Genomic DNA, 19,239 nt, shown 5'->3' with positions numbered 1-19,239 from the left:
GTACATGTGCGTAACTATTCAGAATGAACTGCAACTGAATGGAAAAACAAGGAAAGCTACTCACAGCAATGGAATACCTAAAGTAAAGTTGAATTCAAGAACATACTACAATGCATTTACATTGGAACTACATTTAGCTTTTTATTGCTTTGAAACACTGTAGTACCATTAGTAGCAGCTGGTGATATTGTTTATTGTAACGTTAGTAACTTCAGTAACACACACATAAAACTTGTTGCAGACTGCACCAAATCATATAGAAAGTCAATTACAAACGTTTAGATCTAGTTAGCACATAGTACTTTTGAGCAAAAGTAAATTGTACTCTCTTTTCAGCTGAATGCGTTACTTTTTATTTTGTGTATTTTCTGTTATGTACATGTGCATAACTATTCAGAGTGAACTGCAACTGAATGGAACAACAAGGAAAGCTACTCACAGCAATGGAATACATAAAGTAAAGTTGATTTCAAGAACATACTACAATGCATTTACATTGGAACTACATTTAGCTTTGTATTGCTTTGAAACACGGTAGTACCATTAGGAGCAACTGGTGATATTGCTTAGTGTAACTTTACTAACTGCAGTAGCACACACATAAAACTGGTTGCAGACAACTCTAAATCATATGGAAAGTAAAGTGAATACGTTTACATCAAGTTAGCACATAGTACTTTTGAGCAGAAATAAATTGTACTCTCTTTTCAGCTGAATGCATTACTTATTTTTTGTGCATTTTCTGTTATGTACATGTGCGTAACTATTCAGAATGAACTGCAACTGAATGGAAAAACAAGGAAAGCTACTCACAGCAATGGAATACCTAAAGTAAAGTTGAATTCAAGAACATACTACAATGCATTTACATTGGAACTACATTTAGCTTTGTATTGCTTTGAAACACTGTAGTACCATTAGTAGCAACTGGTGATATTGTTTATTGTAACGTTAGTAACTTCAGTAGCACACACATAAAACTTGTTGCAGACTGCACCAAATCATATAGAAAGTCAATTACAAACGTTTAGATCTAGTTAGCACATAGTACTTTTGAGCAAAAGTAAATTGTACTCTCTTTTCAGCTGAATGCGTTGCTTTTTATTTTGTGTAATTTCTGTTATGTACATGTGCATAACTATTCAGAGTGAACTGCAACTGAATGGAACAACAAGGAAAGCTACTCACAGCAATGGAATACATAAAGTAAAGTTGATTTCAAGAACATACTGCAATGCATTTACATTGGAACTACATTTAGCTTTGTATTGCTTTGAAACACGGTAGTACCATTAGGAGCAACTGGTGATATTGCTTAGTGTAACTTTACTAACTGCAGTAGCACACACATAAAACTGGTTGCAGACAACTCTAAATCATATGGAAAGTAAAGTGAATACGTTTACATCAAGTTAGCACATAGTACTTTTGAGCAGAAATAAATTTTACTCTCTTTTCATCTGAATGCATTACTTATTTTTTGTGCATTTTCTGTTATGTACATGTGCGTAACTATTCAGAATGAACTGCAACTGAATGGAAAAACAAGGAAAGCTACTCACAGCAATGGAATACCTAAAGTAAAGTTGAATTCAAGAACATACTACAATGCATTTACATTGGAACTACATTTAGCTTTGTATTGCTTTGAAACACTGTAGTACCATTAGTAGCAACTGGTGATATTGTTTATTGTAACGTTAGTAACTTCAGTAGCACACACATAAAACTTGTTGCAGACTGCACCAAATCATATAGAAAGTCAATTACAAACGTTTAGATCTAGTTAGCACATAGTACTTTTGAGCAAAAGTAAATTGTACTCTCTTTTCAGCTGAATGCGTTGCTTTTTATTTTGTGTATTTTCTGTTATGTACATGTGCATAACTATTCAGAGTGAACTGCAACTGAATGGAACAACAAGGAAAGCTACTCACTGCAATGGAATACCTAAAGTAAAGTTGAATTCAAGAACATACTACAATGCATTTACATTGGAACTACATTTAGCTTTGTATTGCTTTGAAACACTGTAGTACCATTAGTAGCAACTGGTGATATTGTTTATTGTAACGTTAGTAACTTCAGTAGCACACACATAAAATTGGTTGCAGACAACTCTAAATCATATGGAAAGTAAAGTGAATACGTTTACATCAAGTTAGCACATAGAACTTTTGAGCAGAAATAAATTGTACTCTCTTTTCAGCTGAATGCATTACTTATTTTTTGTGCATTTTCTGTTATGTACATGTGCGTAACTATTCAGAATGAACTGCAACTGAATGGAAAAACAAGGAAAGCTACTCACAGCAATGGAATACCTAAAGTAAAGTTGAATTCAAGAACATACTACAATGCATTTACATTGGAACTACATTTAGCTTTTTATTGCTTTGAAACACTGTAGTACCATTAGTAGCAGCTGGTGATATTGTTTATTGTAACGTTAGTAACTTCAGTAACACACACATAAAACTTGTTGCAGACTGCACCAAATCATATAGAAAGTCAATTACAAACGTTTAGATCTAGTTAGCACATAGCACTTTTGAGCAAAAGTAAATTGTACTCTCTTTTCAGCTGAATGCGTTACTTTTTATTTTGTGTATTTTCTGTTATGTACATGTGCATAACTATTCAGAGTGAACTGCAACTGAATGGAACAACAAGGAAAGCTACTCACAGCAATGGAATACATAAAGTAAAGTTGATTTCAAGAACATACTACAATGCATTTACATTGGAACTACATTTAGCTTTGTATTGCTTTGAAACACGGTAGTACCATTAGGAGCAACTGGTGATATTGCTTAGTGTAACTTTACTAACTGCAGTAGCACACACATAAAACTGGTTGCAGACAACTCTAAATCATATGGAAAGTAAAGTGAATACGTTTACATCAAGTTAGCACATAGTACTTTTGAGCAGAAATAAATTGTACTCTGTTTTCAGCTGAATGCATTACTTATTTTTTGTGCTTTTTCTGTTATGTACATGTGCGTAACTATTCAGAGCGAACTGTAACAGATTAGAAACACAAAAAAACTACTCACAGCAATGGAATACATAAAGTTAAGTTGATTTCAAGAATATACTACACTGCATTTACATTGGAACTACATTCAGCTTTGTATTGCTTTGAAACACGGTTGTACCTTTAGGAGTAACTTAGTGTAACTTTACTAACATAAGTAGTACACACATAAAACTGGTTGCAGACAACTCTAAATCATATGGAAAGTAAAGTGAATACGTTTACATCAAGTTAGCACATAGTACTTTTGAGCAGAAATAAATTGTACTCTGTTTTCAGCTGAATGCATTACATATTTTTTGTGCATTTTCTGTTATGTACATGTGCGTAACTATTCAGAGCGAACTGTAACAGATTAGAAACACAAAAAAAAACTACTCACAGCAATGGAATACATAAAGTAAAGTTGATTTCAAGTACATACTACACTGCATTTAAATTGGAACTGCATTTAGCTTTGTATTGCTTTGAAACACGTTAGTACAATTAGGAGCAACTGGTGATATTGCTTAGTGTAACTTTACTAAATGCGGTAGCACACACATAAAACTGATTGCAGACAACTCTAGATCATATGGAAAGTAAATTGAAAACGTTTACATCAAGTTAGCACATAGTACTTTTGAGCAAAAGTAAATTGTACTCTCTTTTCAGCTGAATGCGTTACTTTTTATTTTGTGTATTTTCTGTTATGTACATGTGCATAACTATTCAGAGTGAACTGCAACTGAATGGAACAACAAGGAAAGCTACTCACAGCAATGGAATACATAAAGTAAAGTTGATTTCAAGAACATACTACAATGCATTTACATTGGAACTACATTTAGCTTTGTATTGCTTTGAAACACGGTAGTACCATTAGGAGCAACTGGTGATATTGCTTAGTGTAACTTTACTAACTGCAGTAGCACACACATAAAACTGGTTGCAGACAACTCTAAATCATATGGAAAGTAAAGTGAATACGTTTACATCAAGTTAGCACATAGTACTTTTGAGCAGAAATAAATTTTACTCTCTTTTCAGCTGAATGCATTACTTATTTTTTGTGCATTTTCTGTTATGTACATGTGCGTAACTATTCAGAATGAACTGCAACTGAATGGAAAAACAAGGAAAGCTACTCACAGCAATGGAATACCTAAAGTAAATTTGAATTGAAGAACATACTACAATGCATTTACATTGGAACTACATTTAGCTTTGTATTGCTTTGAAACACTGTAGTACCATTAGTAGCAACTGGTGATATTGTTTATTGTAACGTTAGTAACTTCAGTAGCACACACATAAAACTTGTTGCAGACTGCACCAAATCATATAGAAAGTCAATTACAAACGTTTAGATCTAGTTAGCACATAGTACTTTTGAGCAAAAGTAAATTGTACTCTCTTTTCAGCTGAATGCGTTGCTTTTTATTTTGTGTATTTTCTGTTATGTACATGTGCATAACTATTCAGAGTGAACTGCAACTGAATGGAACAACAAGGAAAGCTACTCACTGCAATGGAATACCTAAAGTAAAGTTGAATTCAAGAACATACTACAATGCATTTACATTGGAACTACATTTAGCTTTGTATTGCTTTGAAACACTGTAGTACCATTAGTAGCAACTGGTGATATTGTTTATTGTAACGTTAGTAACTTCAGTAGCACACACATAAAACTGGTTGCAGACAACTCTAAATCATATGGAAAGTAAAGTGAATACGTTTACATCAAGTTAGCACATAGTACTTTTGAGCAGAAATAAATTGTACTCTGTTTTCAGCTGAATGCATTACTTATTTTTTGTGCTTTTTCTGTAATGTACATGTGCGTAACTATTCAGAGCGAACTGTAACAGATTAGAAACACAAAAAAACTACTCACAGCAATGGAATACATAAAGTAAAGTTGATTTCAAGAATATACTACACTGCATTTACATTGGAACTACATTCAGCTTTGTATTGCTTTGAAACACGGTTGTACCTTTAGGAGTAACTTAGTGTAACTTTACTAACATAAGTAGTACACACATAAAACTGGTTGCAGACAACTCTAAATCATATGGAAAGTAAAGTGAATACGTTTACATCAAGTTAGCACATAGTACTTTTGAGCAGAAATAAATTGTACTCTGTTTTCAGCTGAATGCATTACATATTTTTTGTGCATTTTCTGTTATGTACATGTGCGTAACTATTCAGAGCGAACTGTAACAGATTAGAAACACAAAAAAAAACTACTCACAGCAATGGAATACATAAAGTAAAGTTGATTTCAAGTACATACTACACTGCATTTAAATTGGAACTGCATTTAGCTTTGTATTGCTTTGAAACACGTTAGTACAATTAGGAGCAACTGGTGATATTGCTTAGTGTAACTTTACTAAATGCGGTAGCACACACATAAAACTGATTGCAGACAACTCTAGATCATATGGAAAGTAAATTGAAAACGTTTACATCACGTTAGCACATAGTACTTTTGAGCAAAAGTAAATTGTACTCTCTTTTCAGCTGAATGCGTTACTTTTTATTTTGTGTATTTTCTGTTATGTACATGTGCATAACTATTCAGAGTGAACTGCAACTGAATGGAACAACAAGGAAAGCTACTCACAGCAATGGAATACATAAAGTAAAGTTGATTTCAAGAACATACTACAATGCATTTACATTGGAACTACATTTAGCTTTGTATTGCTTTGAAACACGGTAGTACCATTAGGAGCAACTGGTGATATTGCTTAGTGTAACTTTACTAACTGCAGTAGCACACACATAAAACTGGTTGCAGACAACTCTAAATCATATGGAAAGTAAAGTGAATACGTTTACATCAAGTTAGCACATAGAACTTTTGAGCAGAAATAAATTGTACTCTCTTTTCAGCTGAATGCATTACTTATTTTTTGTGCATATTCTGTTATGTACATGTGCGTAACTATTCAGAATGAACTGCAACTGAATGGAAAAACAAGGAAAGCTACTCACAGCAATGGAATACCTAAAGTAAAGTTGAATTCAAGAACATACTACAATGCATTTACATTGGAACTACATTTAGCTTTTTATTGCTTTGAAACACTGTAGTACCATTAGTAGCAACTGGTGATATTGTTTATTGTAACGTTAGTAACTTCAGTAACACACACATAAAACTTGTTGCAGACTGCACCAAATCATATAGGAAGTCAATTACAAACGTTTAGATCTAGTTAGCACATAGTACTTTTGAGCAAAAGTAAATTGTACTCTCTTTTCAGCTGAATGCGTTACTTTTTATTTTGTGTATTTTCTGTTAGGTACATGTGCATAACTATTCAGAGTGAACTGCAACTGAATGGAACAACAAGGAAAGCTACTCACAGCAATGGAATACATAAAGTAAAGTTGATTTCAAGAACATACTACAATGCATTTACATTGGAACTACATTTAGCTTTGTATTGCTTTGAAACACGGTAGTACCATTAGGAGCAACTGGTGATATTGCTTAGTGTAACTTTACTAACTGCAGTAGCACACACATAAAACTGGTTGCAGACAAATCTAAATCATATGGAAAGTAAAGTGAATACGTTTACATCAAGTTAGCACATAGTACTTTTGAGCAGAAATAAATTGTACTCTGTTTTCAGCTGAATGCATTACTTATTTTTTGTGCTTTTTCTGTTATGTACATGTGCGTAACTATTCAGAGCGAACTGTAACAGATTAGAAACACAAAAAAACTACTCACAGCAATGGAAAACATAAAGTTAAGTTGATTTCAAGAATATACTACACTGCATTTACATTGGAACTACATTCAGCTTTGTATTGCTTTGAAACACGGTTGTACCTTTAGGAGTAACTTAGTGTAACTTTACTAACATAAGTAGTACACACATAAAACTGGTTGCAGACAACTCTAAATCATATAGAAAGTAAAGTGAATACGTTTACATCAAGTTAGCACATAGTACTTTTGAGCAGAAATAAATTGTACTCTGTTTTCAGCTGAATGCATTACACATTTTTTGTGCATTTTCTGTTATGTACATGTGCGTAACTATTCAGAGCGAACTGTAACAGATTAGAAACACAAAAAAAACTACTCACAGCAATGGAATACATAAAGTAAAGTTGATTTCAAGTACATACTACACTGCATTTAAATTGGAACTGCATTTAGCTTTGTATTGCTTTGAAACACGTTAGTACAATTAGGAGCAACTGGTGATATTGCTTAGTGTAACTTTACTAAATGCGGTAGCACACACATAAAACTGATTGCAGACAACTCTAGATCATATGGAAAGTAAATTGAAAACGTTTACATCAAGTTAGCACATAGTACTTTTGAGCAAAAGTAAATTGTACTCTCTTTTCAGCTGAATGCGTTACTTTTTATTTTGTGTATTTTCTGTTATGTACATGTGCATAACTATTCAGAGTGAACTGCAACTGAATGGAACAACAAGGAAAGCTACTCACAGCAATGGAATACATAAAGTAAAGTTGATTTCAAGAACATACTACAATGCATTTACATTGGAACTACATTTAGCTTTGTATTGCTTTGAAACACGGTAGTACCATTAGGAGCAACTGGTGATATTGCTTAGTGTAACTTTACTAACTGCAGTAGCACACACATAAAACTGGTTGCAGACAACTCTAAATCATATGGAAAGTAAAGTGAATACGTTTACATCAAGTTAGCACATAGTACTTTTGAGCAGAAATAAATTGTACTCTGTTTTCAGCTGAATGCATTACTTATTTTTTGTGCTTTTTCTGTTATGTACATGTGCGTAACTATTCAGAGCGAACTGTAACAGATTAGAAACACAAAAAAACTACTCACAGCAATGGAATACATAAAGTTAAGTTGATTTCAAGAACATACTACACTGCATTTACATTGGAACTACATTCAGCTTTGTATTGCTTTGAAACACGGTTGTACCTTTAGGAGTAACTTAGTGTAACTTTACTAACATAAGTAGTAAACACATAAAACTGGTTGCAGACAACTCTAAATCATATGGAAAGTAAAGTGAATACGTTTACATCAAGTTAGCACATAGTACTTTTGAGCAGAAATAAATTGTACTCTGTTTTCAGCTGAATGCATTACATATTTTTTGTGCATTTTCTGTTATGTACATGTGCATAACTATTCAGAGTGAAATGCAACTGAATAGAAAAACAAGGAAAGCTACTCACAGCAATGGAATACATAAAGTAAAGTTGAATTCAAGAACATACTACACTGCATTTACATTGGAACTACATTCAGCATTGTATTGCTTTGAAACACGGTTGTACCTTTAGGAGCAACTTAGTGTAACTTTACTAACTGCAGTAGCACACACATAAAACTGGTTGCAGACAACTCTAAATCATATGGAAAGTAAAGTGAATACGTTTACATCAAGTTAGCACATAGTACTTTTGAGCAGAAATAAATTGTACTCTCTTTTCAGCTGAATGCATTACTTATTTTTTGTGCATTTTCTGTTATGTACATGTGCGTAACTATTCAGAATGAACTGCAACTGAATGGAAAAACAAGGAAAGCTACTCACAGCAATGGAATACCTAAAGTAAAGTTGAATTCAAGAACATACTACAATGCATTTACATTGGAACTACATTTAGCTTTGTATTGCTTTGAAACACGGTAGTACCATTAGGAGCAACTGGTGATATTGCTTAGTGTAACTTTACTAACTGCAGTAGCACACACATATAACTGGTTGCAGACAACTCTAAATCATATGGAAAGTAAAGTGAATACGTTTACATCAAGTTAGCACATAGTACTTTTGAGCAGAAATAAATTTTACTCTCTTTTCAGCTGAATGCATTACTTATTTTTTGTGCATTTTCTGTTATGTACATGTGCGTAACTATTCAGAATGAACTGCAACTGAATGGAAAAACAAGGAAAGCTACTCACAGCAATGGAATACCTAAAGTAAAGTTGAATTCAAGAACATACTACAATGCATTTACATTGGAACTACATTTAGCTTTGTATTGCTTTGAAACACTGTAGTACCATTAGTAGCAACTGGTGATATTGTTTATTGTAACGTTAGTAACTTCAGTAGCACACACATAAAACTTGTTGCAGACTGCACCAAATCATATAGAAAGTCAATTACAAACGTTTAGATCTAGTTAGCACATAGTACTTTTGAGCAAAAGTAAATTGTACTCACTTTTCAGCTGAATGCGTTGCTTTTTATTTTGTGTATTTTCTGTTATGTACATGTGCATAACTATTCAGAGTGAACTGCAACTGAATGGAACAACAAGGAAAGCTACTCACTGCAATGGAATACCTAAAGTAAAGTTGAATTCAAGAACATACTACAATGCATTTACATTGGAACTACATTTAGCTTTGTATTGCTTTGAAACACTGTAGTACCATTAGTAGCAACTGGTGATATTGTTTATTGTAACGTTAGTAACTTCGGTAGCACACACATAAAACTGGTTGCAGACAACTCTAAATCATATGGAAAGTAAAGTGAATACGTTTACGTCAAGTTAGCACATAGTACTTTTGAGCAGAAATAAATTTTACTCTGTTTTCAGCTGAATGCATTACTTATTTTTTGTGCATTTTCTGTTATGTACATGTGCGTAACTATTCAGAATGAACTGCAACTGAATGGAAAAACAAGGAAAGCTACTCACAGCAATGGAATACCTAAAGTAAAGTTGAATTCAAGAACATACTACAATGCATTTACATTGGAACTACATTTAGCTTTTTATTGCTTTGAAACACTGTAGTACCATTAGTAGCAACTAGTGATATTGTTTATTGTAACGTTAGTAACTTCAGTAACACACACATAAAACTTGTTGCAGACTGCACCAAATCATATAGAAAGTCAATTACAAACGTTTAGATCTAGTTAGCACATAGTACTTTTGAGCAAAAGTAAATTGTACTCTCTTTTCAGCTGAATGCGTTACTTTTTATTTTGTGTATTTTCTGTTATGTACATGTGCATAACTATTCAGAGTGAACTGCAACTGAATGGAACAACAAGGAAAGCTACTCACAGCAATGGAATACATAAAGTAAAGTTGATTTCAAGAACATACTACAATGCATTTACAATGGAACTACATTTAGCTTTGTATTGCTTTGAAACACGGTAGTACCATTAGGAGCAACTGGTGATATTGCTTAGTGTAACTTTACTAACTGCAGTAGCACACACATAAAACTGGTTGCAGACAACTCTAAATCATATGGAAAGTAAAGTGAATACGTTTACATCAAGTTAGCACATAGTACTTTTGAGCAGAAATAAATTGTACTCTGTTTTCAGCTGAATGCATTACTTATTTTTTGTGCTTTTTCTGTTATGTACATGTGCGTAACTATTCAGAGCGAACTGTAACAGATTAGAAACACAAAAAAACTACTCACAGCAATGGAATACATAAAGTTAAGTTGATTTCAAGAATATACTACACTGCATTTACATTGGAACTACATTCAGCTTTGTATTGCTTTGAAACAAGGTTGTACCTTTAGGAGTAACTTAGTGTAACTTTACTAACATAAGTAGTACACACATAAAACTGGTTGCAGACAACTCTAAATCATATGGAAAGTAAAGTGAATACGTTTACATCAAGTTAGCACATAGTACTTTTGAGCAGAAATAAATTGTACTCTGTTTTCAGCTGAATGCATTACTTATTTTTTGTGCATTTTCTGTTATGTACATGTGCGTAACTATTCAGAGCGAACTGTAACAGATTAGAAACACAAAAAAAAACTACTCACAGCAATGGAATACATAAAGTAAAGTTGATTTCAAGTACATACTACACTGCATTTAAATTGGAACTGCATTTAGCTTTGTATTGCTTTGAAACACGTTAGTACAATTAGGAGCAACTGGTGATATTGCTTAGTGTAACTTTACTAAATGCGGTAGCACACACATAAAACTGATTGCAGACAACTCTAGATCATATGGAAAGTAAATTGAAAACGTTTACATCAAGTTAGCACATAGTACTTTTGAGCAAAAGTAAATTGTACTCTCTTTTCAGCTGAATGCGTTACTTTTTATTTTGTGTATTTTCTGTTATGTACATGTGCATAACTATTCAGAGTGAACTGCAACTGAATGGAACAACAAGGAAAGCTACTCACAGCAATGGAATACATAAAGTAAAGTTGATTTCAAGAACATACTACAATGCATTTACATTGGAACTACATTTAGCTTTGTATTGCTTTGAAACACGGTAGTACCATTAGGAGCAACTGGTGATATTGCTTAGTGTAACTTTACTAACTGCAGTAGCACACACATAAAACTGGTTGCAGACAACTCTAAATCATATGGAAAGTAAAGTGAATACGTTTACATCAAGTTAGCACATAGTACTTTTGAGCAGAAATAAATTGTACTCTGTTTTCAGCTGAATGCATTACTTATTTTTTGTGCTTTTTCTGTTATGTACATGTGCGTAACTATTCAGAGCGAACTGTAACAGATTAGAAACACAAAAAAACTACTCACAGCAATGGAATACATAAAGTTAAGTTGATTTCAAGAACATACTACACTGCATTTACATTGGAACTACATTCAGCTTTGTATTGCTTTGAAACACGGTTGTACCTTTAGGAGTAACTTAGTGTAACTTTACTAACATAAGTAGTAAACACATAAAACTGGTTGCAGACAACTCTAAATCATATGGAAAGTAAAGTGAATACGTTTACATCAAGTTAGCACATAGTACTTTTGAGCAGAAATAAATTGTACTCTGTTTTCAGCTGAATGCATTACATATTTTTTGTGCATTTTCTGTTATGTACATGTGCATAACTATTCAGAGTGAAATGCAACTGAATAGAAAAACAAGGAAAGCTACTCACAGCAATGGAATACATAAAGTAAAGTTGAATTCAAGAACATACTACACTGCATTTACATTAGAACTACATTCAGCATTGTATTGCTTTGAAACACGGTTGTACCTTTAGGAGCAACTTAGTGTAACTTTACTAACTGCAGTAGCACACACATAAAACTGGTTGCAGACAACTCTAAATCATATGGAAAGTAAAGTGAATACGTTTACATCAAGTTAGCACATAGTACTTTTGAGCAGAAATAAATTTTACTCTCTTTTCAGCTGAATGCATTACTTATTTTTTGTGCATTTTCTGTTATGTACATGTGCGTAACTATTCAGAATGAACTGCAACTGAATGGAAAAACAAGGAAAGCTACTCACAGCAATGGAATACCTAAAGTAAAGTTGAATTCAAGAACATACTACAATGCATTTACATTGGAACTACATTTAGCTTTGTATTGCTTTGAAACACTGTAGTACCATTAGTAGCAACTGGTGATATTGTTTATTGTAACGTTAGTAACTTCAGTAGCACACACATAAAACTTGTTGCAGACTGCACCAAATCATATAGAAAGTCAATTACAAACGTTTAGATCTAGTTAGCACATAGTACTTTTGAGCAAAAGTAAATTGTACTCTCTTTTCAGCTGAATGCGTTGCTTTTTATTTTGTGTATTTTCTGTTATGTACATGTGCATAACTATTCAGAGTGAACTGCAACTGAATGGAACAACAAGGAGAGCTACTCACTGCAATGGAATACCTAAAGTAAAGTTGAATTCAAGAACATACTACAATGCATTTACATTGGAACTACATTTAGCTTTGTATTGCTTTGAAACACTGTAGTACCATTAGTAGCAACTGGTGATATTGTTTATTGTAACGTTAGTAACTTCAGTAGCACACACATAAAACTGGTTGCAGACAACTCTAAATCATATGGAAAGTAAAGTGAATACGTTTACGTCAAGTTAGCACATAGTACTTTTGAGCAGAAATAAATTTTACTCTCTTTTCAGCTGAATGCATTACTTATTTTTTGTGCATTTTCTGTTATGTACATGTGCGTAACTATTCAGAATGAACTGCAACTGAATGGAAAAACAAGGAAAGCTACTCACAGCAATGGAATACCTAAAGTAAAGTTGAATTCAAGAACATACTACAATGCATTTACATTGGAACTGCATTTAGCTTTGTATTGCTTTGAAACACTGTAGTACCATTAGTAGCAACTGGTGATATTGTTTATTGTAACGTTAGTAACTTCAGTAGCACACACATAAAACTTGTTGCAGACTGCACCAAACCATATAGAAAGTCAATTACAAACGTTTAGATCTAGGTAGCACATAGTACTTTTGAGCAAAAGTAAATTGTACTCTCTTTTCAGCTGAATGCGTTGCTTTTTATTTTGTGTATTTTCTGTTATGTACATGTGCATAACTATTCAGAGTGAACTGCAACTGAATGGAACAACAAGGAAAGCTACTCACAGCAATGGAATACATAAAGTAAAGTTGATTTCAAGAACATACTGCAATGCATTTACATTGGAACTACATTTAGCTTTGTATTGCTTTGAAACACGGTAGTACCATTAGGAGCAACTGGTGATATTGCTTAGTGTAACTTTACTAACTGCAGTAGCACACACATAAAACTGGTTGCAGACAACTCTAAATCATATGGAAAGTAAAGTGAATACGTTTACATCAAGTTAGCACATAGTACTTTTGAGCAGAAATAAATTGTACTCTGTTTTCAGCTGAATGCATTACTTATTTTTTGTGCTTTTTCTGTTATGTACATGTGCGTAACTATTCAGAGCGAACTGTAACAGATTAGAAACACAAAAAAACTACTCACAGCAATGGAATACATAAAGTTAAGTTGATTTCAAGAATATACTACACTGCATTTACATTGGAACTACATTCAGCTTTGTATTGCTTTGAAACAAGGTTGTACCTTTAGGAGTAACTTAGTGTAACTTTACTAACATAAGTAGTACACACATAAAACTGGTTGCAGACAACTCTAAATCATATGGAAAGTAAAGTGAATACGTTTACATCAAGTTAGCACATAGTACTTTTGAGCAGAAATAAATTGTACTCTGTTTTCAGCTGAATGCATTACTTATTTTTTGTGCATTTTCTGTTATGTACATGTGCGTAACTATTCAGAGCGAACTGTAACAGATTAGAAACACAAAAAAAAACTACTCACAGCAATGGAATACATAAAGTAAAGTTGATTTCAAGTACATACTACACTGCATTTAAATTGGAACTGCATTTAGCTTTGTATTGCTTTGAAACACGTTAGTACAATTAGGAGCAACTGGTGATATTGCTTAGTGTAACTTTACTAAATGCGGTAGCACACACATAAAACTGATTGCAGACAACTCTAGATCATATGGAAAGTAAATTGAAAACGTTTACATCAAGTTAGCACATAGTACTTTTGAGCAAAAGTAAATTGTACTCTCTTTTCAGCTGAATGCGTTACTTTTTATTTTGTGTATTTTCTGTTATGTACATGTGCATAACTATTCAGAGTGAACTGCAACTGAATGGAACAACAAGGAAAGCTACTCACAGCAATGGAATACATAAAGTAAAGTTGATTTCAAGAACATACTACAATGCATTTACATTGGAACTACATTTAGCTTTGTATTGCTTTGAAACACGGTAGTACCATTAGGAGCAACTGGTGATATTGCTTAGTGTAACTTTACTAACTGCAGTAGCACACACATAAAACTGGTTGCAGACAACTCTAAATCATATGGAAAGTAAAGTGAATACGTTTACATCAAGTTAGCACATAGTACTTTTGAGCAGAAATAAATTGTACTCTGTTTTCAGCTGAATGCATTACTTATTTTTTGTGCTTTTTCTGTTATGTACATGTGCGTAACTATTCAGAGCGAACTGTAACAGATTAGAAACACAAAAAAACTACTCACAGCAATGGAATACATAAAGTTAAGTTGATTTCAAGAACATACTACACTGCATTTACATTGGAACTACATTCAGCTTTGTATTGCTTTGAAACACGGTTGTACCTTTAGGAGTAACTTAGTGTAACTTTACTAACATAAGTAGTAAACACATAAAACTGGTTGCAGACAACTCTAAATCATATGGAAAGTAAAGTGAATACGTTTACATCAAGTTAGCACATAGTACTTTTGAGCAGAAATAAATTGTACTCTGTTTTCAGCTGAATGCATTACATATTTTTTGTGCATTTTCTGTTATGTACATGTGCATAACTATTCAGAGTGAAATGCAACTGAATAGAAAAACAAGGAAAGCTACTCACAGCAATGGAATACATAAAGTAAAGTTGAATTCAAGAACATACTACACTGCATTTACATTAGAACTACATTCAGCATTGTATTGCTTTGAAACACGGTTGTACCTTTAGGAGCAACTTAGTGTAACTTTACTAACTGCAGTAGCACACACATAAAACTGGTTGCAGACAACTCTAAATCATATGGAAAGTAAAGTGAATACGTTTACATCAAGTTAGCACATAGTACTTTTGAGCAGAAATAAATTTTACTCTCTTTTCAGCTGAATGCATTACTTATTTTTTGTGCATTTTCTGTTATGTACATGTGCGTAACTATTCAGAATGAACTGCAACTGAATGGAAAAACAAGGAAAGCTACTCACAGCAATGGAATACCTAAAGTAAAGTTGAATTCAAGAACATACTACAATGCATTTACATTGGAACTACATTTAGCTTTGTATTGCTTTGAAACACTGTAGTACCATTAGTTGCAACTGGTGATATTGTTTATTGTAACGTTAGTAACTTCAGTAGCACACACATAAAACTTGTTGCAGACTGCACCAAATCATATAGAAAGTCAATTACAAACGTTTAGATCTAGTTAGCACATAGTACTTTTGAGCAAAAGTAAATTGTACTCTCTTTTCAGCTGAATGCGTTGCTTTTTATTTTGTGTATTTTCTGTTATGTACATGTGCATAACTATTCAGAGTGAACTGCAACTGAATGGAACAACAAGGAGAGCTACTCACTGCAATGGAATACCTAAAGTAAAGTTGAATTCAAGAACATACTACAATGCATTTACATTGGAACTACATTTAGCTTTGTATTGCTTTGAAACACTGTAGTACCATTAGTAGCAACTGGTGATATTGTTTATTGTAACGTTAGTAACTTCAGTAGCACACACATAAAACTGGTTGCAGACAACTCTAAATCATATGGAAAGTAAAGTGAATACGTTTACGTCAAGTTAGCACATAGTACTTTTGAGCAGAAATAAATTTTACTCTCTTTTCAGCTGAATGCATTACTTATTTTTTGTGCATTTTCTGTTATGTACATGTGCGTAACTATTCAGAATGAACTGCAACTGAATGGAAAAACAAGGAAAGCTACTCACAGCAATGGAATACCTAAAGTAAAGTTGAATTCAAGAACATACTACAATGCATTTACATTGGAACTGCATTTAGCTTTGTATTGCTTTGAAACACTGTAGTACCATTAGTAGCAACTGGTGATATTGTTTATTGTAACGTTAGTAACTTCAGTAGCACACACATAAAACTTGTTGCAGACTGCACCAAACCATATAGAAAGTCAATTACAAACGTTTAGATCTAGGTAGCACATAGTACTTTTGAGCAAAAGTAAATTGTACTCTCTTTTCAGCTGAATGCGTTGCTTTTTATTTTGTGTATTTTCTGTTATGTACATGTGCATAACTATTCAGAGTGAACTGCAACTGAATGGAACAACAAGGAAAGCTACTCACAGCAATGGAATACATAAAGTAAAGTTGATTTCAAGAACATACTGCAATGCATTTACATTGGAACTACATTTAGCTTTGTATTGCTTTGAAACACGGTAGTACCATTAGGAGCAACTGGTGATATTGCTTAGTGTAACTTTACTAACTGCAGTAGCACACACATAAAACTGGTTGCAGACAACTCTAAATCATATGGAAAGTAAAGTGAATACGTTTACATCAAGTTAGCACATAGTACTTTTGAGCAGAAATAAATTGTACTCTGTTTTCAGCTGAATGCATTACTTATTTTTTGTGCTTTTTCTGTTATGTACATGTGCGTAACTATTCAGAGCGAACTGTAACAGATTAGAAACACAAAAAAAAACTACTCACAGCAATGGAATACATAAAGTAAAGTTGATTTCAAGAACATACTACACTGCATTTACATTGGAACTACATTTAGCTTTGTATTGCTTTGAAACACGTTAGTACAATTAGGAGCAACTGGTGATATTGCTTAGTGTAACTTTACTAAATGCGGTAGCACACACATAAAACTGGTTGCAGACAACTCTAAATCATATGGAAAGTAAAGTGAATACGTTTACATCAAGTTAGCACATAGTACTTTTGAGCAAAATTAAATTGTACTCTCTTTTCAGCTACATGCGTTACTTTTTATTTTGTGTATTTTCTGTTATGTACATGTGCATAACTATTCAGAGTGAAAAGCAACTGAATAGAAAAACAACGAAAGCTACTCACAGCAATGGAATACATAAAGTAAAGTTGAATTCAAGAACATACTACACTGCATTTACATTGGAACTACATTTAGCTTTGTATTGCTTTGAAACACGTTAGTACAATTAGGAGCAACTGGTGATATTGCTTAGTGTAACTTTACTAAATGCGGTAGCACACACATAAAACTGGTTGCAGACAACTCTAGATCATATGGAAAGTAAATTGAAAACGTTTACATCAAGTTAGCACATAGTACTTTTGAGCAAAAGTAAATTGTACTCTCTTTTCAGCTGCATGCGTTACTTTTTATTTTGTGTATTTTCTGTTATGTACATGTGCATAACTATTCAGAGTGAACTGCAACTGAATGGAACAACAAGGAAAGCTACTCACAGCAATGGAATACATAAAGTAAAGTTGATTTCAAGAACATACTGCAATGCATTTACATTGGAACTACATTTAGCTTTGTATTGCTTTGAAACACGGTAGTACCATTAGGAGCAACTGGTGATATTGCTTAGTGTAACTTTACTAACTGCAGTAGCACACACATAAAACTGGTTGCAGACAACTCTAAATCATATGGAAAGTAAAGTGAATACGTTTACATCAAGTTAGCACATAGTACTTTTGAGCAGAAATAAATTGTACTCTGTTTTCAGCTGAATGCATTACATATTTGTTGTGCATTTTCTGTTATGTACATGTGCGTAACTATTCAGAGCGAACTGTAACAGATTAGAAACACAAAAAAAAACTACTCACAGCAATGGAATACATAAAGTAAAGTTGATTTCAAGAACATACTACAATGCATTTACATTGGAACTACATTTAGCTTTGTATTGCTTTGAAACACGTTAGTACAATTAGGAGCAACTGGTGATATTGCTTAGTGTAACTTTACTAAATGCGGTAGCACACACATAAAACTGGTTGCAGACAACTCTAGATCATATGGAAAGTAAATTGAAAACGTTTACATCAAGTTAGCACATAGTACTTTTGAGCAAAAGTAAATTGTACTCTCTTTTCAGCTGAATGCGTTACTTTTTATTTTGTGTATTTTCTGTTATGTACATGTGCATAACTATTCAGAGTGAACTGCAACTGAATGGAACAACAAGGAAAGCTACTCACAGCAATGGAATACATAAAGTAAAGTTGATTTCAAGAACATACTGCAATGCATTTACATTGGAACTACATTTAGCTTTGTATTGCTTTGAAACACGGTAGTACCATTAGGAGCAACTGGTGATATTGCTTAGTGTAACTTTACTAACTGCAGTAGCACACACATAAAACTGGTTGCAGACAACTCTAAATCATATGGAAAGTAAAGTGAATACGTTTACATCAAGTTAGCACATAGTACTTTTGAGCAGAAATAAATTGTACTCTGTTTTCAGTTGAATGCATTACTTATTTTTTGTGCTTTTTCTGTTATGTACATGTGCGTAACTGTTCAGAGCGAACTGTAACAGATTAGAAACACAAAAAAAAACTACTCACAGCAATGGAATACATAAAGTAAAGTTGATTTCAAGAACATACTACACTGCATTTACATTGGAACTACATTTAGCTTTGTATTGCTTTGAAACACGTTAGTACAATTAGGAGCAACTGGTGATATTGCTTAGTGTAACTTTACTAAATGCGGTAGCACACACATAAAACTGGTTGCAGACAACTCTAGATCATATGGAAAGTAAATTGAAAACGT

This window comes from Hemitrygon akajei, chromosome 8, assembly GCF_048418815.1.
Source record: "Hemitrygon akajei chromosome 8, sHemAka1.3, whole genome shotgun sequence".
In the NCBI taxonomy this organism is placed as follows: Eukaryota; Metazoa; Chordata; class Chondrichthyes; order Myliobatiformes; family Dasyatidae; genus Hemitrygon; species Hemitrygon akajei.
Note: the sequence above shows the minus strand (reverse complement) of the source record.